Source organism: Kogia breviceps, chromosome 2 (genome assembly GCF_026419965.1).
Source record: "Kogia breviceps isolate mKogBre1 chromosome 2, mKogBre1 haplotype 1, whole genome shotgun sequence".
NCBI classification, from domain to species: domain Eukaryota; kingdom Metazoa; phylum Chordata; class Mammalia; order Artiodactyla; family Physeteridae; genus Kogia; species Kogia breviceps.
The window spans coordinates 181,918,003-181,940,591 of record NC_081311.1 but is presented as its reverse complement, the minus strand read 5'-3'; the positions used below and the strand labels follow the sequence as shown (position 1 = coordinate 181,940,591).

Here is a 22,589-nt window from a genome sequence, read left to right as displayed (position 1 = left end):
TGTTGGGTTTTTTTTTAACTCTAAAGAAACTTTCCAGATTGACCTCAAATAACTGATTCATAGCAAATATATTTCTTTGCCTTTTCCTTTGCTCTAGCCTCCATGAATGGGGCTCTTTGATTCTTCGTGAAAAGACTAAAATGATAAATCATGGACAGTCTGGTGCCATCCATTTTCAACTTTATTCTTTTTCACCACAAAGGATCTGTGTTGGAAAATGTTCCCTATTCAGCCACAGCTGTCTCCAGGACCACAGTGAGTTAATAAACATCTGTTAAAGACAGACTGAAGATGTGCTTCCTTTAAATTGTTTTCTTCCAAGCTGGCTCACTGAGGAATTGTTCTCTGTATCTCTGGAAATCTTTTCCTGTAATTTTTTTCTCCCCCTTGCATTCTCTGAGCTTTCATCGGTTCTTCCAATGCTGTCCTCAAGCAAATGATTCACATTTTGTATATTTCTCTTATGTCAGTCTTGGGAAAGTCTAGATAACATTCTATCTTCTCCCCTAATGGTGAGGACCCTGCTCTCAGGCTCTATATCACAGGTGCCTTAGGCCATCACTTCACCTTCCAGAAGAAGATCAGGGAGAACTCGGCTTTCATAATTATTGTCCATCCTTCAGGACCAACCAAGAAGACTGTAAGATGGGATCAATCAGAGAAATCTCACCATGAAGGCATTTCAAGAGGGGAAATTAGGAATTTTGTTCCACTTGATATGTCTCTGTTCTCAAGTGCAGAATGATATGGTTCTCTCCTAGTCTTTAAATATTCTGAGGAAAGTTCTTTCTAAAGTTTCTTTTTCTGGTTGTTCCTGTTTTCTCCATTTCTTCAGTTAGAAAATCCTTCCTGATAGCTGAGAGAAGAAACTATTTTATTCCTCTCCCTATGTTTGCTCTTTGTCTCTTAGAGAAGGAATATAATACTTCCATCTTATCCCTCCATCTGCCTATTTGCTCTTCCCTAAAGGGGGTGGGCGTGGATAGTGAAGTTGACTGGTGAGGGCTTGACCTTCACTGAACTACATTTACTAGTGGGTGGAGTGACTGTGTTAAATGTTGCCCACAGTTTACACATGGTATTGTTTCTGTATTTTCTCATAGGAATTGAGGGTTCATGGCCTTGGATCTTCTCCTTGTGGTAAACTCCATGTGGTAAGTTCCCCTGAGCAAAGTCTCCCAGTATGGAGGGGGAAAAGAGGCTCTCCATCCTTTCTCTGTTTTCTAGCTGTGCCAGGGTGTAGAGACAAGCCTGTGGTCCTTGAAACTAGCTGGAAGGTGGATTCAGGTCAGACTCACAGATCAGCTGTTTAAACAGATGGCTCCTAGGACCAAGATTTGGGTAGCTGGAATAAGAAGCCCCATTAAGCTTAAGGTCTCAGTCCTATTCTCCAAAGTTGTCTACAAATCCTACTTTCACAGAGTGATTGGGTACATCCTTCTTCACCAATAAGCAGTCTGGTCCTTTGATCCTCATTTGGGTCTCATGAACCTTGTATCTTTTCTCTCAATGCGGCAGAGTCTAGAGGAAGAGTCTGTAGCCCCTATTCCAGCCTCCATCTAAATGTTTTATGTTAAATGTAGCCTTTTAAAATGAAAATGGTTTTTAAAGTTATGCCAACTGATTGTCTCCCAGAGCTCCAAATATTCTTGTTGTGTGTATATGTGTGTTTTACTACCTTTGATGTTCATGACTGAAAAACTCAGAAGCAAAAGGTTCATGCATCCAAAGAAACAGAGACCCAGAGAGGTCAGCTGCCTTGTGTAGAGTCATAGACACATTGTGAAGCCCTTTCTCTTCACATCATTCTCATGGTATCTTGGTTGGCACAATGTATTGACATTTTGTCTCCTTAATGCCAAAAAATAAAGATGTCATAATAAAGAGGTCAAAATTGCCTCAATTCCTTCCTCATGCTTATAAACCACGCTCTTGACTTTCCTTAGAGTTCCATGCCCCAAATCTTGGATAATAGTCCCAGGAACAAAATAAGTCCTGCGGGTCCTAGAGAAAATGGATTAAACCACTAGCTACATCATCAGCCAGTGTTGTTGATCCAATTTCTTTTCTCTCTGTGGTTATCACCATTGATGTATACTCTGCAGATGGAATGGTGATTCCAGTCACAGGGGGAAAGACTTGGATGTGCTTAATTTCCTGCCACTCTCTGTGACAAAGAGCTAATTTCATGTCTTGTGATCAAATAGCTGTAACTTTGCAAAAGCAAAATGTATTGGAATAGAGATACTCAGGGTCTTTGTGTGGCTTGGAATATTTCCAGGGCAGCTATGGGGTCTGAGTGAGTGTTTTTATTTTATTCCTGCTTTATTGCCCTGTCTAATTCTCCCATTTCAAAATATTATGGAGTAGGCTGGTGTCATTTGTTTTCATAAATTAATGTCGATTGCAATTTATAGCCAGATGGGCATTGAAAAATAAGAGGCTTGTGTGTCTTTTGGAAGGTTTAAAGAAAAGCAGTGGGCATGCTTGGGGTAAACTTTTGCACTTCAATGCTTCATTCTGCAGAGAGAGTAAGTACTTGTGAAAAACCCTGTTTTACAACAGCTGGGCACAAAGGACTCCTTATTAGGATTATTTTTTGTTACTGCTTCTAATTCCTATAGCCACTGCAAAAAATATAAGTATTATAATTCTTCCTACTGGGAAGCCATGTGTATGTTGGGGAACAACTTCACTTTGCCTGGAAATCAGAGGTCTAGCATTTGAATGCCCCAGATATTTCCACAGCCATCTGATGTGGGGTAGCAGGAAGTGGAGTACATATTAGATCATAGCACATGAAAGCTCTGACCCAGTACGTGTATCTCTTCTTGCTACTCCTTCATAGGTCAGTGGGAAGAACTGGATCAGTAAGAGGCACAGAGGAAAGAAAAAAAAAAAAAAACAAACTAGAGAATTTGATGAGTCTGTGATTCTAAGAAATAATGGCTTGTGGGAAGCTGGAATCCAAGGTCGGCTTGGCAGCAGCCAAAGAGGAGGCTGTTTGACTGCTGTAAGCATTCAGAGACCACGTGTAGCTGGATGGTGCTTCCTCCCACAAGGGCACATGCCTTGGGATATGTGAGAGACAGCACTAGAAGACCCCTTTTCTTAGCCCTGTTGGTATATAGCCAAGTGACTAGTCATAGATTCTTGGTTAATTTATTTTCCACTAAAACAAAGTATCTAGACAAGACAATCTCCAGGGTCCCCTTGTTTCATGAAATGACAGTGGGGTCAGAGTATTAATTCTCTTACTCAAGTAATTGGCAGTTATGTTCCTCTTAATAAACATAACATTATCTAATGTTCTTTACCCATCCAGTGCCCTTGCCATAATTATGTAGACGCTTACACTGTGAAAAATCATTTTCATACATAAAGCTTTGTGTGGTAGATAATACGGGAACAACAATTTGTCCCAGACCTGATAACTGAACTGGGATTTAAACCCAGTCCCTGGAAATGTTGTTGCTCTATCATTCAACAAAATCACCCCAATATATTTTTGAACACATACTAGATGCAAAGTACTTTTTTAAGCAAAAGAAATGCATCAATGAACAGGACAGGTACAATCCATATCCTCAGGTTGCTCATATCTTGTAGGGTAAAACAACACTAAATTATAATAAAACGTGATGTGTGTGATGGAAGGGGATGGGGACATCCAGCAGAAGAATTTAGTCCAGAGTAAAAGTCAGTAAAGATCTTATTGGAGAAGTGAAATTTAATTCTGCTCAAGAATGGAGTTGTTTTAGCCAGGCCAAAAAGAGAGTTAGGGAAAAATGTTCCAGGCAGTGGGAATAATATGTCCTTTGGATTGACAGGGTTTCTCTAATAACATATGTATGGGTTGGAAGAAGGAATGTAAGGAGAAGAAAAAGAGGGATCCAAGATAAACAAAGGGGAACTAGAAGATTATTTCCCACTGTGTTTACATATAAAATATCCTTTGAGATTTATGATCTACCTGAATAATTGCAGCTACCTCACATCAAAATTGGTAAATTTTGAATAATTTAATAAGATATCAAATCAATATGTATACTGGGCAGTCCATGAAACTCTGAATGCCTGCCATATCCATAGCCCTCATCAATGGAAAGAGTCTGCAACAGATATTCCCTTTCCTAGAGGTCAATAAGGTATATACCAGCTGACTCTCAGAACCATGGAGACATCCGATTGGACCAGGGGTAGATGTCTGAGCCAATGATAGTCAGAGAGGTGGCCAGGGACAGAACTCTGCTACACAGAAGTGCACCAGACTGGATAATGACTGAGGGGCCCAGTCAGTGTATTTGAAGGTAAAACAGAAAGACAAGGAGGCCAAGAGACACTATTGCTCCTGAAAGCTATAGAAGCCATGAGTAAGAAGTAACCATGCAGAGTGTGCAGGAGATTAGAGAAAGAACAAGAGCAGGTAGCTGCAGTGCAAGGGAGCAGGGTTGGGGCGGGTGGGGGATTAAAGCAGAAGCAGCAACTGAAAGAAGCAGAATTGTGGAAATTGGAGAATGACTGAGAAGCCATTTATTCAAAGTTAGGAAGCTGCAAGGTGCCAATGATTTGGAGTGGATTTATGTACTGCTGTTGAGGGTGCTGCCAGAAACAGAGCAAATCTGACAAAACTTAGTCAAATTAAAAAGGATGCTACTCATTATTTCCCAAGGGTTCACAAAGGCCCATAATGGAATGTGCGTGGAGATGTTCTTTACAGTGTTGTTTGTAGTGACTGGCAATTGGCAGCAATCTGGGAATGCACCAGCGGAGATTAGATAGGCAACGTATGGTCGGTATATGTCATGGAGAACTAAGCAACGTGAGATGAACAGCCCAGAGGAGCTTCTAATAATATGGATGAACTTATAAATGGTGAAGGGTGAAAAAAATAAGAAAAGGAAAGAGATATATAACAAAGTAGCATTTTTCAAGATGAAAAGTACATGCATTTAAAAAAATGCATGTTTTACAAGAACAGGTACAAACCAAAAGATACACGCTAAATGCAAATCATAGTGGTTGCTTAAGGGGTGGGGGAAAAAAAGATTAGGATGCAGGAAAGGGGATAAAGTAAATAAGTGAGATAGAGAATAACCATGGCCTGAGGAACACAATTTATTCAACTGACAAAAGGAGGAAAAGATGGAAAGGAGAAAAAGTGAGGAGCATGCAGTAAAGTTGGCGACAAGCAGACAAACAAAGTTTGGTCATATGACCTGTTATGGCTGCAATAGCCTTAAAGGTCAAGAATGATTTCCCAGATCTCTGAGGCCTGGTCATGCAGCTGTGGAGTTTCCTGGACTTCGTTTATGCCACATATCTTTATAATGAACCTCAGTCCTCTGAGGTCATCTGAACAGGTCTCCATTCTTTGAAACCTTAAAGTGCCTAAATAAAAGTTGTAAAATTGGATATAAATGACACATCAAGTTACTTTTGTAGGACAATTATTATGTACCTAGTCCCTATCCTAGGCTTCTTTATATGTAAAATAGCATTTAATCCTAACAATAGCTGCAGGTGTAGGTACAATTATTATCTTCATTATACAAATGTGGAAACTGAAGCACAGAGAGGTGAAGTCATTATGCAAGGTCACACAGCCAGTAGGTAGTAAGATAGGATTCAAAACCAGGCAATTTGCTTTCAGAGCCAGCACTTGTAACCACAAAGCATTATTCTTGAGTAAACTCCATTTGAGTGGCTAGTTTTGCCCAATATCAGGCTTGACTAACTTTTCAAAATTCTTAGACTTTTTTTTTTACTCTATAACCCCACAAGAGGCAGTTAATAACACAGACTGACTGTGAAGTACTCAGATTTGGAGAAAGGAAGTTATCTCTGGCGTGCCCTAACCATTTCCAAAACCATGATCTTCCTATTCCCTCCTGAGAGTTAACTCCTAGAACACTGGATTTGGAATCAATGGTTTGTCTCTCCCGGGTCATCTGACCTTGGGTGAGTCATCAGGCTTTCTTAGCCTCAGTTTCCTCATTTGAAAAGCTGGGACTAATAACAGCTCTCACATCTTGTTATGGGCATCAAGTGAAGTGTTATATATAGTAAAGAACTTTGAACATCCTGTGTTTGGTGCCTGGAACATAACATTTGAGGTGGTCCTTCAGGATCTTCTCTTCCCACACTGTGCCTTTCGTTGCATCTCAATACTAGGTAGGATCCTGGGCAACCTGCTGCATGAGCTTCTACCTGAAAGTCAGGTTTGCGGTCACCACTATGTCCATGGTATTGCTGTGCTTAGTAATAAACATACGTGGCGATTGAGTTTGGCATCAGCATTGTCTGTTTTCTAACCCTGCATGGGATAACTTGGCCTTCCTGGGTCTGTTTTCAACCTGATTGGCAATTGGAGCATCACAGGACTGTATTTCCCACTCTTACGCTCTCATTTCTGCCATGCTTCTGCTTGTTGAAAACTGTGCCCATCCCAAATGACAAAATTTCTTGATCAGGCCCTTCCCCGAGTCTCTTCCCCATGCCAGAATCTGATTTGTCCTTCCTTGGAAGTCCTTTAAAATTAGACTTGTCTCTTTCTTAGGAAGTACCCAATCATAGCCTTTGTTCTAGTGTTGAGTGTTCTTGTCTTTACTGTGCCCTGCTTAGAGTAGGAACTCTTAAGTAATTCTTTGCATGTTTTACCTTTATGTCCTCTCCAGCATGTAGCCTGGTGTCCTCCATGTATGGGACACATAAAAGATGTGCAGTGAATCAAAGATCACAGATGTGTGCTCCAGCCTGGGCAAACAAGAGCACTCGTATGGCCCAGGCTACCAGCCCATTCTTCAGGTCACCCAGACTGCATGAAGTGGGGAGCCTTTGATGAGTCGCAGGTTCTACTGGTGTAAAGAAAGCTTCAGGGGACCAGCAGAAGCATCTGAATCAGCTTTCAAGATTTCCATTGCTTTTTCTAGACTAGTCATGAACTTAGCAATACTTTACTCGTTCTAAGACATGGGGCTTTCAGTTACTACTATTCATTGTTATGAATCCATTCAGGAAACATTTAAAAGGACCTATTTGTATCAGACTGAGGACCTGAGACTAAGAAGACTAAAATGTGACTCTTTCCTGTGAGAGGCCATGGTCTGGTGCAAAACATAAATGGAGGCAAAAATCTAAAATGCAGTAGGAAAAAGAGATGTGACAGTAGGATGTGGGCAGATGGGAGCAAGTGGAGTCAGAATGAATTCAAACCCAGGTTCTAATGCTTAACAGGTTACAGAACGTTAGTCTCCAAGTCTCAGTTTCCTCATCTGGAATAACATTTACCTTATATGGTTGTTGTAAGGATTAAATGAGAAAATGGATGACAAGCACTTGGCATGGCCCATGCTCCATAGCATTAAATAAATGTTGGCTGCAGCCATTGTTCTCTATAATTCAGTTCCTCTCATCTGTAAAATGAGTGTGGTAATTGCACCTGTCTCATATGATTACCAATAGAATCAAATTATGTAATGCACAGAAGGTGCTTGGCACAGTGCCTGACAGGGTAAACACTCAATAATTGTTAGCTGTGATTCTTATTTTGCATAAAGTAAAAAGGAGGGGAACACAGAAGTGTTAGAGGCATAATGTGATAACGCTTACAACTTACTTTGAAGTGCACCAAAAAATTAGATGGATCGTGTAGATGAATAAAGGTATGAAGAGATAGATATGATGAAAAAACAGCAAAATCTTCATTGTAGAATCTAGATGGTGGGTACATACCTGGGTGCACGTACATGGGTGTTTCATGCTTGAAATTTTCCATAATAAAGTGTTGGGAGAGAAAAGGCAGTGACTGAATGTTTGGATGATCTTTGAAGTAGAATTTGAGCAAGGAAATGGCATGGAAGGAACTAGAGACCTGGAATGACCTGCTCTTTGCTCCACTTCTCTGCCTTTTAAGAGAACTGCAAACGCCAAGGCTCAGGAACATGAGAGAGAAGGTATTCTTTGGGAGATGATGAGCACTTCCATGCTGAGATGAGAGAGCTTGAAAGAGGGGCAGAAGTTGTAGGCTAAGAGCACAAACATCCTAGATTCGAATTCCAGCTCTGCACTCACTAGCTCTGTTATCTGGGAGAAGTTGCTTAAGTTCTTTGTGCTTTGATTCTTTATAAGAATAGAGATAACATTATCTACCTTATAAGACTGCTTTCAATGTTAGATGAGTTAGTATCATCATCTTCTTAGGAAAGAGTCTCCTCTCAACTCATCCAAGCTTAGAGCCTTCTCCATGGTTCCACTTCACCTCTTGTTGAATAAGAAGTTTCTAGAAAGACTCAGCTGGAGGAGGGAGGGAAGGGAGAGAGGAAGGATCATAGTGGGTTAAATTTGGGTAAGAAATTGAATGAGAGTCTGGGGGCCAGGAAAGAAAGATGAAAACTCAGGTGCCGGTTAGAAAGATGAACACAAGAGACCCCGGAGGTGTGGCTTGCCTCAGTGTCATGCACGTGGCTTCTCATGATATATTTCAAATGTTGGTGAAATTATAATCCTGTTGAAGTTCCTTTGGAGGCTCGTCCATCAACCTGGGCAGTGTGTGTGGCTGGCAGGTAGCCAGCATCATCCCCTGACTCCCGCCCCATACGATTCAGCACAAATCAGACACTTTAATAGCTTCTGATTCCAAGTTTGAACTTGCTCCCAAAGGAAAGTCTGCCTCCCCCATCCACTTTCCTCCCACCTTCACAACGCATACCCCACTTCTAATTTATCAGCTAGTAAATTCTGAGTTGAACTTGGAGCTGGAGTTTCATTTAGTTTTGGCAAAGAATCAACTTCTTCCAAGAAAAGCAAAAAAAAAAAAAAAAAGAGGTGGAGGAGAGGTGGAAGGGAAGGTTTAAAAAAAGCCCAGCTAAACAAAAAGGGCTCATGGAAACAGCTCCACAACATTAACTCAGTGCAGAGAGAGCAGTGCTTTTTGATGCATTAAGTGTGAATGAATGTGAAACAGTGTTGGAAATGCTCTGAACATGCAGCTGAGGTTACCAACCAAGCACAGATGGGCTCCTGGTTTGGAAAGACTGGGGGGTCACTAGTCATTAGCCAGTGACCTCAAAGCTGCAGAGAGGACTTGGAGGTGACCATAGCACCTACACTCATTTTCATTCTGGATTATGTGGTCACTGGCCATGTGGCATTCTTGTGGATAGCAGAAGACCTGTTGATCTAAGACGCTGTCCTATTAGGTCTGTCAACCCCCTGAGGAGCAAAACACATTTCTGGTGTGGATAGTATCCTGAGTTACAAAACAAGACAAAGGAATAGCTCAACCCCACTCATCATGGAAAAATGCAATCCCAAGTTTCAGACTGAAAAAAAATTTAGGTTTAATAATAACCATCAGCTTGGAAAAATTACTTTAAAGTTCAATAACATCCACTACTGGAAATGGTATGGAAAAATGACCACTCTCTTATACTGTAGGTTTTAACGTAAACGCTATTACTTTTTGGAAGGGACTTTGACAATATTTTTCTTTACATCCTGCTATGTCCCTACCTTCATTCATTCATTCCTCTCTGCCTACACACCAAATTTCCATAGGCAATCATTCCTCATATGTTTAATGTGTATTATTTGTATATATTCTTGCAAAACATGAAACATTGTTTTTTTCGCCCTCTATTTTTATTTTATTTTTAAAATTGAAATATGGTTGATTTACAATATTATATTAGTTTCAAGTGTATAGCATAGTCATTCAGTATTTTTACAGATTGTACTCCATTAACGTTTATTAGGAGATAATGGCTATGATTTCCTGTGCTATACAGTATATCCTTGTTGCTTATCTGTTTTATACACACCAATTTGTATCTGTTAATCCCATACCCCTAACTTGCCCCTTCCCCTTCCCTTCTCCCCTCTGGTAACCACTAGTTTGTTTTCTGTGAGACTGTTTCTGTTTTGCTATATACATTTGTGTGTATTATTTTATAGATTCCACATATAGTGATATCATACAGTATTTATCTTTCTTTGCCTGACATTTCACTAAGCATAATATTCTCTAGGTCCATCCAGTCCATCCATGTTGCTGCAAATGGCAGAATTTCATTCTTTTTAGGGCTGAGTAATTTTCCATTATATATATATATACATATATATATACACACACAAACAAAAAAATATAATGTATATATACATATACACACCACATCTTTTTTATACATTCATCTCTTGATGGACACAGGAACTTGGGAGGGTTAAATGAGATGAGCAGAGCCTGGCACTTCAGTAATCACTCAATATATGGTAGCAGTTATTTACTGTTAAAAGTAACAGTCCAAACCAGCTTTTCCTAGTGAAGAATTTTGTTTTATTCCAACCCAGAATTTGTTTTATTCTCTCTAACTTGTCTATCAGGAATTTCCCCTGAATGGAAGGGGACTGAATGGGTGGAAGTGGACATATTTATACGTGCATCCCTATAGAATGCCATGCTCTCTTCTAACTTCAGTCTTCTCATTAGACCAAGAAGAAACACAATATCCATGGAAATTCAGTGACTTGTCCTAGCTCACAAGGCTGGGACTATAAGACCAGGTTTCCCGACTTCAGCAAGCTACCCTTAAGGTATTTAGCGCTCCATCCATGCATGACCATCAATGACTATTGGTAAAGGAGGGACAGGATGGTACCCATGAGAAATTCTCTGGGTGGAAGAGCTATAAAATGTCACCTGATCCGTTGCCCTTCCCCCACGCCTCGTCTCCTGCAGTGGCGCTCCCTCAAGGGCCAGTGGCCAGGATCAGGGGCAGCTTTCAGCATGTAGGATGGAACAGACCTGAGCAGGCCACAACTATGACCTGGGTGCCTCCTTACTTTCTCCTCACAAATAAGCTAATGCTTCTCCTTATGGCAGGATCCCACTCTTCAACTCAACACACTTTGCAGAGTTTTTGAAATTGAAGTCACTACTCCTCGTCACTCTTTTAAAGTCTTGTTTCCCAAAAGACTGGACATTTTTAGTGTCCTCTGAGGTAGCTGGGCACCAAGTCCTACCACCCTGAAGGGAGTTGTCCCCATAGAAGGGAGGTGTCATCTGAACCAATGTTACCATTGCAATCATCGCAGAGACTTTGGCAAACCAAAAGCCCTGGGTATCAGCTCAAGCTAAGTAACTTTTTTTTTTTTTTTTTTTAAGTCCCTGCCTTCTTGATCCTGACATGTTTTTGGTTCACTTTTAAGGAATTTCTCATCATTAGAGCTGTCTGAAATGAAATAGTAAGTTTCTCATCTTTGAAAGTGTTTAATCAGAGACTGGCAAACCACTTGATAAAAATATTGTAGAGGTGTTAGATGACCTCAGAGTCCCTCATTCTAGGGCAAGGCCTTATCTTTTTCCTTAACCACCAAAGAGGGAGTAAATAAAGGGAATCCTATACAAGGTAAGGGAGAATTTAATCAGATTTCCCATACTAAAATGTATTTCTGTGAAGGAAAACCAATATGATGTATATGATGAAACCTTGGACTTGGAGTTAGGACATCGGCCAGGGTCTATCAATCTGCTGAATTGCTTTCTCTTTTTTTTGCTTTCTGGGTCCCTGTATCCTTACCTAGAAAACGAAACGGTGAGATTAGAGCATCTCTAAGTTTTCTTGTGCTGGGAGCTTTGTTTGGGAGCTCATAATTGATCAGAAAATAAAGTTCCAACATCTGTATGCAGATAAACATATGGCAGATCCATGGTGAAAGAGTAAAACCCACAGAACTTTCCATAGTATACATGTCATTATTCATTTATGTTCTTGGCTAAGAAAAGTGCATATTGGGGAAGGAAGTAGGAGAAGGAGTCTTAAAACCTTCTGCATCAATAGTACTCAACTTGATCATGGAAGCCTGTTCACCAGATGTGGCTCTTTTTTAGCAGCTTGTGCTTCAGGTCATAATAAAGAGAGGGTCTGTGTTTTCAGTTCCCAGAAACCCTGGCTTCTGTGAGCTAGGAAGACACTCCTGCTTCCATTCATGCTAGGGCTGCCATAACAGAGTACTACAGATTGAGTTCCTTAAACAACAGAAATTTATTTTCTCACAGTTCTATAGGCTAGAAATCCAAGATCAAGGTGTCTGCAGGATCGGTTCCTTCTGGGGGCTGTATGGGAAGAATCTCTTCCAAGTTTCTCTCCTTGGCTTGTAGATGGCCATCTTTTTTCTGTGTCTCTTCACACTGTCTTCCCTTTATATGTGTTTCTGTGTCCAAATTTCCCCTTTTTATAAAGGACACCTGTCATATAGGATTGGGGCCCACCCTCATAACCGCATTTTAACTTGATTGCTTTTGCAAAAACCCTATCCTCAAATTAGGTCACATACTGGGGTGTTTCAGCTTCATGCAGTGAAACTTTATAATTATACATGAATGAAGCAGAAGCAGGTTGTTTTGAAGAGGCAAGAACTCGTGCAGGGAAGGCTTCAGTGACTCAGTAGAGGAAGATGAAGCCTTTCAATTCTGGCTCCTAGATCCCAGTTGAGAGCTCTTTCCAGCAGAATACCCCATTGTCCAACCTGACCCAATGCTATAAAGCTGCTGGTTGAATATTCCAAAGGCCATCATGAGCAACAGACCCCAATGTCAACTTCTCAGATCTGTCAGCCATGAAAACTCTGGACCTTCCCGAGTTTTCGGGCTGGAGAGAAATTTCTTATCCTAATGTGATGCAAGTCTGACTAGAGAATGCTAGTACATAACAACATGTGTTTTACCTATCACCTGGAAACAAGCAAAGAAAACAAATTGAAGGGCAAGGAGAGGTCAAGAAAACTCAGGATTCTCCATCCTCTGAAGATCCTTGAGAGTGTGATAGAAAATGGACCACATTGCCTACCAATTTCAAAGCGTTAACAGTAATAAAAGGTGAAATTTATCAAGCATGTATTATATGCCAGGCATTATGCTAGGTGCTTATACCTTTTACCATTGAATCCTTATAAAACTCTTCAAGTTTGTTCCTACACAATTTCTAGAGTCGTGAGGATCAAATGAACTAATGCACGTAAAAGTGCTTAGAAATGGTGAAGTGTTATAAAGCCTCAAATATTCAATGCATGATATTATTTTATTAAATGACCCCTGAAATTCCTTTTAGCCTAAGACTTACGTAGTGAAATAATAGATGCCTAAATGTTATGTGATATAGCCCTCTCATATACCACAAAGCATCACTCAGAGAAGTGACATCAGCTTGTTAGAAAGGGTCAGAAATGCTGTGCAACCTGCTTAGGGAACTACAGTCATGTAGAAACTTCCTTCAGTAACCAGGAGGGCACTCAGGTCAAATAGGTTGGCCATCGACCAAGATACACATGTTGTCAACACCTAGACCAAGTGGAAAAGAAGCCAGGTTTTTCATTGCCTTCTGCATCTTAGTTAGTGGCTCTGATCAGGGATGTAGAATATACAAGGTTGGATCTCTACTGCACTCAGTTTTCATATCAACAGAATGGGGGTAATATTTTGCATGTCTCTACTAATGTGTTAAATGAGCTTATGTGTTTGAAAACATCCATCAAAGAGCTGACATACAGGAAGTAATAAAAATAATAATTAAATACCCACTGTTTCAGCCTGGTTGGGAAATAAAGACTCAGAATTGGTGGGACTCACGCAGGGTGACACATTTTATTTAATGGGTGGTGTTTGAAAGGAAGTGAGTCTGCAGGCCTTGGAGCTAGTGGAGTATAAATGCCCTTTGGGCAAGAGCCTTGTTCCTTCTTATTCACACAATGCCACCCACCTTGTCATTGAATCACTCCCTCCTTGTTGGCAGTTGTTTTTTCTGGGAGTGTGGAGGCATGTGAAGAAGTTTGTGTTGGGACGCTGTGGAGTTGTTTTAAATCTCATTTAGATATATTAAACTAGAGAGCCAGAACTAAAGCTGAGGGCATTAGATCAGCTATCAGGGTGAGCAAACCAGGCACATAGCTTGGGGGATATATATATGTGTTTGTGGGCAAATTTCTGAACTTATCTGAGCCTCAGCTTAAAGAATTAGATATGATAATTCATATAAAGCATTTGATCAGTATGTAATAGATGCTCCATATTTTTATTCTTAAGGCACTTTTATATACATCATCCTAAATTATTTCATTTTTAAATGAGGTAAACAGGACAGGAACTAGAGACAGAGACTTCCAGATGAATGAGTTTCTTAATACTTCCAGCTCTGTGTTCTAGTTCTTGTTCTGACAACAGCACAATCAAGCAGCTCTTGGTCTGCCCTTTGCTCTCTGATGGAATTAGACTAAATCATTGTCAGGTGATGTAGTTTAAAGATGATTGTACAACCATGTGTGTTTCAGAAGTGTCACATGAACTCTGTCCATATTTGGAAATTGAGGGTGTGAGGGCAGAGGTAGTGGAGGGTTGAAGGTCAAACCACGTGGTTGCCATTCAGTTATAGGTTCTTTTTAAAGATTGGCTGATGGGTTCTGAAAGATCATCTCTAGCACTTAGTTCTCAGAGTTGTGGAGGCAGAGCCCCAGATGAAGGAATTTTTGGCTCTTTCCCATAGACTGACAGTCCTGCACAAGGTCTGTGGGTGTGTTGGCAGCAATGAGATGAAGGGAGTAAATGGAGTCATAACTCTGGATAGATCTGGAAACCGTTGGTGACTGAGTTCTTGTTGGCTACAGCTCATCACATCTAAGACCCCAGATTGGATACTCACAGGCTGGTTCTGGTCTGAGACCCCTGGAAGTCTCTTTATAGACAGTTTCCCCCATTTAAACTTGGTGGAAGGTGAGTCTGATCTACAATGCCACTGCATTCTGAGGGCTTCTGGTGCAAGCCCCAAAGCCTGTCTCAGCAATTTAACTGTATATCAGAGTGTGAGTGGGCAGGTTACACAGTGATGTGTAACCCAGAGGGGTGGCAATGGAAAGTTGATGCTGCTGTGCAGCCATTCTCCACATTCATACCCAATATATGGTCATGGTGAATTATGTAATAGAAGATTTTTTTTCACTTTGTGTACTCCACGTGTGTATTCTGTGTCTGTTACTTGATTGTTCAAGATAGTGTTATACTTCAAATAAAATTCTTCTAGCAGCAAGGACCCTATCCTTCAGAATTATTCTCCATAACTTGCCATTGTTCCATAGGTAAACAGCCCATCTCAAGGTTATTACTCAAAATATATTCTTTTTTTCACAGGGGGTAGAGGAGGGCCTAGGCAGAATAACAAATTCTAATTTCAGGGCCTCTGAAAAGCTTTTATTCTTTTCCACAGAACGGTCTGAGATTTCCTCCTAGAAATCTCAACCTTTAGAAATTATTTTCTTAAACTTCAGGCTTTGTCTCCTGGCAACATGCTAGAAAAGTTCTGTAGGAAAGGACACTCGTTAATGCGTATCTCTCAGTTACACTTGATTAGGGACAAGTATGAGCTTTTACATAAAACCGATTTTTCCAGGGAAGGGATGAGGGTTGTTTGAATGGGTTAGCAGGGAGAAGAATGAGGAGAATGAGAGGACTAGGAATGAGGTTCACCTTAAGAGGATAAGGGTGCAGAAAATACTATGTAATGATGCAGAAGCAAAGCTTTTATTTTTTTCATAATTTGGAGAAAAATCTGCCTTGATGGTGAGTATCTTGTAACATAGGTGCATTGGGTCCTGTGCTTTCTCTCTAGCTAAGTCATTGTTAAAGAGTAAAGCTACAATTCTCGGACATTATAAAAAGAACACATATGAAAGATCTTATATCATTCAATAATTAATGAGGGAACCAGCAAGAAGTTACAACTGGTTTGAAGGAGAATTCAAAGAACCACACAAATACAGGCTATGCAGAATACCAAAATCAATAATAAATGGTGACATTTCCTGAACTTGCCCAAACTTGAATGAAACACCCTATTGACAAAGCCTTTAGTGCCCTCTTTATTAATTGAGGGGTTCGATATTATCTCCATCGGTACAACTTTTAGTTTTTGAAAACAATAATAAAAACTTGATTCTGTTGTACTTAATTGTAGAGAACTGTTACAAACTGGGTTCCCCGTTGTTGACCTGTCAGCTGCCATGTTGACTACTGGAGAGGAGAAGGTCCTGCCTTGGGAATGATGGCACACATGCAAAGATCTTTCTTCCTCTGCACTGATGTCCTGTGTGATCTAAGGGGATCCACATCTGTTTCCCGTTCCTCTAATTATGATACTAGTTTTGACTTCTTTTTCCAAAACACAGTGCAAGAAGATCAAAAAAGTTATTGTCAAGTGAATTAAAATGACCACCAAGCCCAGCACCCCAATACAGAAGTCGCTTAATTAAGGCACTGGCTAACACAGCAGAAATCCAAGTAAAGAAGGGGGAGCTCTTCAGTGGCCCTGCCCAGACTGGTCCGTGCAAACCTACTGAACTCACAAACACCCCTGTCATTTCTCCTGGCAGCCTTCCCCATGCTGTTTGTTTGCAGCGACTTGACACGCTGGCGCCCAGAGACAGGGCAGGGCAGGGAAGGCTTTGGAATCTGCACAGCTCATTGCCCTTCCCCACCCCCAAAAGCTCTGTCCTCAAGCTCTGTCTCTGGGGCCCTCGGATCAGATTGCTTGCTTCCAGGTGCCAGAGAGACACTTTTCTGTTTGCTCTCCCACCCAGACTGCCCTCAGTTTGTCTTTCCCCTAGGTGGTGATGGCAAGTGACAGGGGCTGTTTTGAAAATAATCTTTCTTCTTCCTCCCCTCTCTTTCTTCCTCCTACCCCCTTAAACTGCAAGAACATTTTGGCTTCTTTCCATCACTTGGGGCTGGTGTTGGAGATTTAAGTCTGCTCTTGTTCCCTGTAAATAGCCCAGAAGTTAAGGTAGGGGTACAGTCTTTGGAGGTGAAGTGTTTTTTGGAGGACAAGCAGGAATGCTCAGGACTGATTACACTGGCGATGGTAACACACTTTTGATCTCAGCCCATGCAGCCTATAGTCCTAGGCTATGTGGTCTTTCACTGGCTTATTTTCTACTACCCCCAGGCATAAGGTATTACCTAATCTGAGTACCTTTCATGTCCTAAACAGCTGGCAAAAATTTCTTGTCCTGCTGTTAATCTCTCTGGCCTACGACTTTTTCCTAAGAATATTTTCTTTTTGAAAAGAACTCCTATGGGTCTTTAAAATGGCAGAACTTCTACATTAGTGAGGAAATTTTATGTTGCAACCAAGCTCGAACTAATTTAAGCAAAAACAAGAAGGTAATATAGCTGAAAAGTTCAGAGGTGTAGAGTAATGGAGAGGTTCAAAATTGGTCACCAAGACCCAGGCTTCCTGCTGCTTGGGTTGTCATATTTAGTAAATAAAAATACAGGACACCTAGTTAGATTTGATTTTAGAGACAGAAAAAAAACCACAATTTTTTAAATATAAGTTTGTCCCATATTGCTTCCTATATTTTATCTCTACCTGACACCCTATGTCAGCTTTCTTCTGCTTCTCATGTTAGGATTACTCTCTGGCAGGCCCTAGCCATGAGGTGATGGAATGACTGTTGGAAGCCCTAGACTCACATCTCAGAGCCAAGAACCATGAAAGAAGAGCCCTTTTGTCCCAAAATTTCCAGCAAAAGTCCCAGGGCTGCATCTCAATGACCTGGCTTGGGTCTTGTGGGCAACTCAGAAGTAAACACTGTGTCCAAGGGGATGAAATCCTGGCTAGATCTGGGTCATGTTTCTACCCCTACAACTGGGATGTGGAGTTAGCACCATCTAAACCACGTGGATTAAGTGTGGGTAGGCGTGTTTGCAAAGGCAAACCAGAGTGCTGTTACCAGAAGAAAGATGAATGCTAGCCAGACATCAACTCCATGATCTAGTAGTAGGCATTCTCTAGGGCAGGGCTCTCTGGAACTCCTCATATCACACAGGGGCTTCTTGGAGTCTGATATGGATCACAGAGAAGTGGACCATTGTTTTGCTCCTAAAGGATAAGTTTGGAGAATGGATGGCAATCTAGGTAGCCCCTGAATCAACAGCAATAATAGTATCAAATGTTTATCTAGTACCTTCTGTGTGTGGCCTTTGGTACCTAGACTGAGTCCTACATAAAGACAGAAAGAAAGACGTTGTTGATGTTCATGAACTTACATTTTAGTGAGAGATAGCGCATTGTACCTTGTTCTAAAGTCTCATCATACTTCCCTTGTTTCTGCATATAAGTAATTGTGAGTATACAAAGAAGGGATGAATTAATTCCAGAGAAGGCCTGCTGGGGGAGATGCATTTGAGCTGGATCTTAAAGGATAGATAGAGCTTAGACAGGCAGATATGGAGGACAGAAAGAGAAAAATTCCAAATGGAGGAAGTAGAATAAGCAAACCGTTGACTTCAGGTTGTTGCCACCTGCATAGGAAGGCATTGCCTTTCAAGGAGATGGATCTTGATGTGGGACCTTGACTTCATTCAGGATTGAACAGACATTAAGGAATCCTGGGAAAATGGATAAATTGATTAGGTCCTCTGAGTGAGATAATAATTTGATACTCCTTCCAACGCTGTTCACACTTCATTTAAAGAGAAGACTGAGTGATGTGAGGGTGGGGGAGTTGGAGAAGAGGGACCCCAGGTGGGGTCATACAAACCCTTTCTCTTGTCCATGGTAACTCCACTCTAGTCCCAGACTTTCATATTCCAGTCAACAAATCAAAGACCTGAAGTTAAATGGACTCATCTTCCTTACTTAACAAGTATCTAGGGTTCCTTAAGCCTAACCCTTGGAGGAAGGAGGATCTCACCTCCTTGCCCCTAGTTGCCTTAATATACCTTCTAAGCACGTACAGTATTCTTCTTGAGGTGAGCCCTGATAAATTCTGTTTCCTCCCACTGCCAGGATATTTGATTTCACTGACGATGTTTGGTGTGATGGCCTGCCTCTTCCTCCAAATTTGACACTACTCTGAATGGGTGAAGGTTGGAAACGTTTTACCCCTTTAGTCCATGGTTTCCTGACCATGTTGTTCAGAGGAGATCTGAGTGTGTGTCACTGGCTCACTTAGGCAAAGACCCTTTGGAGAGTGAGATTTTCTCCTGGAGTGACCATCAAAGACTGCAGTAGAGGTTGAGGGCGTGAATGGTGCTACCAGTCAGGTCAGATTCCTGGATCTTCCATTTAACTGATACTGAGTGACCCAGAAGTTCAGAAGAATAGCTATTAGTTTGTAGTTAACTGATGGCCTTTTCCTGAGGACTGCTGTCTTCAAGGAGGGACAGTAGTTTGGTGGTAGGACAGGTGTCCACAGCTCTTCCTATTCACAGGCTGCACTACTCTCCAGCCCAAAGGTCTCCTTCACCCATGTCTTCTATTGACATTGGCCTGGTCAGGATTCTGTGACATGAAAAACTCCAAATTAAATTTTGTTTAAGAAAATGTTACTATTATTTCAGGTTTGTGTCTTTAGGATATATGTAAGGCAGATCCCTCTGTGTTACAGTGAGGATCCTCTAATGAAATGAGCTAGAGTATGTGGTTCTAGAAAAAGCTAGCAATGGACAAAAAACTGTCTAGAAAAGTAAATAAATCAGTTTGACTCATGGTAGAGCCAAGTTATCCTTTTGAATCAATGATTGAAAATTGAATTAAACTAGACAAGAAAAAAACAATGTAATAGAGTAATAACTCTAAGTGGTGTCATCTCATATTCCTGCCTCCAGGAGAAATTGTACCTACCATCTTGTTGGACAACTGGATTATATTCTTTGTGGACAAACTCAAGGTTCCCCTGCTCCCCAGCCCTATTTTCCTATGGTGTGTACTGTGTTTATCTGTGCTCATACCTTTCACCACATGCCAACGTTACTTTTTATCCTGGGATCTACTCTTCCAGAGTGAGTTTGTCCTGTATGTCTCTCAGATACTGGGAGCCAAAAACAATAGCGCAGCCTAAAATTTTCCTTGTATTTATTCTCATGCTCCTCCTCTCTCTTGAAAGGCACTATTTTCTTGATCTTTTACCAAAGAGACCTCCTGGAGGAACTGTTAAGTACTTATAGTTAAGTGAAAGAAGCCAGTCTGAAAAGGCTACAAACTGTACGATTCTAACTATATGACATTTTAGAAAAGGCAAAACTGTAGAGATAGTAAAAAGATCAGTGGTTTTGGAGTAGGGGAAGAGGAGAAGAATGATAGGTGAAGCACAGGGAATTTTTAAGACAGTGAAACTATTCTGTATCCTATTGTATTAGGGGAAAAGGACATGTGCATGTATTAAAACACATAGAACTGTACAGCACAGAGTGAACCCTAATGTAAGCTATGGACTTTAGTTAAAAATAGTGTATTAATATTTTCAAATGTACCACACTAATGCAAAGGTGTTAAAAATAGAGGGAGGGCAGGAATATATGGGAACTGTACTTTCTGTTCAATTTTTTATAAACTTCAAACTATTCTGAAAACTAAAGTTTATTAATTAAAAAAGCAAGACTCCTTTTACCCCAAGTATTTTTCCCTATTTCCTCTATCTCTTTTCAGGAATGTTTGAGTTAAAAGTGACTTAGATTTGCTGAGGGTGAAATTTAGATCACCAAATATTCCTGCATCATCAGCATTTCAAAGTATTTTTAAAAAACGTATAAATTTATGTTTCTGTGCTAATCGTAAATAATTGGCACATGTTCACTCAAACCATGAAGCAGAGTCTCAGGCAGACTTCAAGTTAACAAGATGTTCTCGTTCCCTCCAATTCTGTCCTTTCAGATCATACGTCTTGTCTTTCTCCTCCTCCCTGCGCCTTCTCACTGACCTAAACACTGTCTGTCAGAAATTTATGCAAGGAACTGGTGGGTAGGAACCTTGCATGTAACTTTATAAGGGTCCCTTTCTCTTGGTCTCGTTGGGAAGAACTTCATTGCATCCCTTGCCGACCCCTCTTGACCATCCTTCAATGACTCATAAAGGCTGAATTGGGAATCCACTGAGTTTGACTCAAGAGTGTGGTTCATTATCTTAAAAACCCTGGTCACACATATCTGAGATGATCCCTAAAGACTCTCCAGATATTTATTTAATGAGAACAGCAAACCCAAACAGAGAGCTGTGTGGTTACAAAAAGAATTTTAAACAAAATCCCTGAGTAGTGTTCTAACCCTCTTTTCTATAAACAGGCCCTCTCTGTCATCATGCTGGCTATTCTGCAGGGGCCAGAGTTATCTGTCTTGAGACCCTGAAATCACAGAGTACTGCACTGCCTCAAGGCAGAGAAAATAGCCCCAGGCCTCGGGGAAGGAGGTTTACAGGCAGATCTTTTTGCAGGACTATTGTTATTTAGAAGCCGGATACTGTCATTTTCCCACTTTCAGCCCCAAAGGTAGGCTTCTGGGCTGAGAAGTAGGGAAGGAAGACTGTGTCCTCCTACAATGTGTCAGGCAACATGTTAGGCACTTTATACAAGCCAGTCCACTTAACCCTTGGAAATGGGTACCAGGATTCCTCAGTTTACAGATAAGGAAAGAGATGGGTGGGGAGAGAAAGCAACACATCCAAGGTAAAGTGGCAAGATCATCCCTCTAGCTTGGCAGCTTCCATTGGTATTAATACAACGCAAGGCACAAATATGAGACAATTTTATGATTTCAAAATTGCTAGTAGCAATATTTTTTTAAAAGTAAAATAAGCAGGTAAAATTAATTTTAATCATATATTTTATTTAACCCAATACATCCAAAATATCTTTTCAACACATAGCTAATTTTAAAAATGTTGAGATATTTTTTTCTTTTTTTGTTGGATAAAGGTTTCAGAATTTGGTGTGTATTTTATGCTTATGGCCCATTTCAATTCAGACCAGTCACATTTCAAGTCACATATGGATCATAGCCTCTGTATCAGACATTCTAGGTCTTTTGTTTTTATCCTTGGGTTCAGTGGCACCGCCCAAGGTCTGTTTTGCCCTAACCCTTCAATGAATTGTGTTCTAACAGGCTGCCCTTGACTTTCGGTGAAGAACACAGCCATATGAAGTGTCACAGACAGCAGAGGCAAGAGTGAGAAGGTTACTGACTGCTGCCAAATCGTTCACTGCTCCTCGCAGCCGCACACTATTTAAAGGAGATATTTACTGTCGTTCTAAAATGATATGCCTCCTTCTTTGTCATATTTAATATTTTGTAGCCTACTCTGTGTTTGTTTTGCATTGGCTCTCAGGAGGCTTGGGACCAAATTGGACTCAATTTTAACTATGGATAGATTAATGATTTAATGGAGGAATATGATAACATATTTTGTTAGGTGGTCTGGGCTACATGAATATGCATAATCTGCTCAGGGTAAAGTTTTCTTTCTGGTAAAGAACTGTATCTATTTCCCTTCTTAGGCAAAAGGTGCTATATATAATTTAATATGGTGAACAGCTCTGGGAAATCTGCTGTTATGAGACTAGCATGGATACTTTTTTTTTACTTTAATTTACTTTTGAGGCTTTCAGTAGGTTTTTCTTTCTTGAAAACTCTTAAACTGTGCTTCAGAATTAAATAAACCATAGAGTACTCTTCTCTCTTTTCTTTGGTGAACTATAAAGAAATACAGAAAAAAGAGTGTAATATTTTTCCAAATGAAAGCAAGAATAAGAGTTTTCTCCATCTGCAGAAA

At 40.6% G+C, this 22,589-nt stretch overlaps 1 long non-coding RNA gene across 1 annotated transcript in view; it reads left to right on the top strand.

Moving 5' to 3' along the window:
* The first annotated feature begins 223 nt into the window (after positions 1 to 223).
* The window catches only part of LOC136793619 (uncharacterized), an 80,809-nt gene continuing 58,443 nt past the window's right edge, over positions 224 to 22,589 (top strand). The window contains exons 1-2 of the long non-coding RNA XR_010839202.1: positions 224 to 255; positions 1,104 to 1,154. This is a non-coding gene — a long non-coding RNA (uncharacterized lncRNA). The remainder of the gene's footprint in view (positions 256 to 1,103; positions 1,155 to 22,589) is intronic.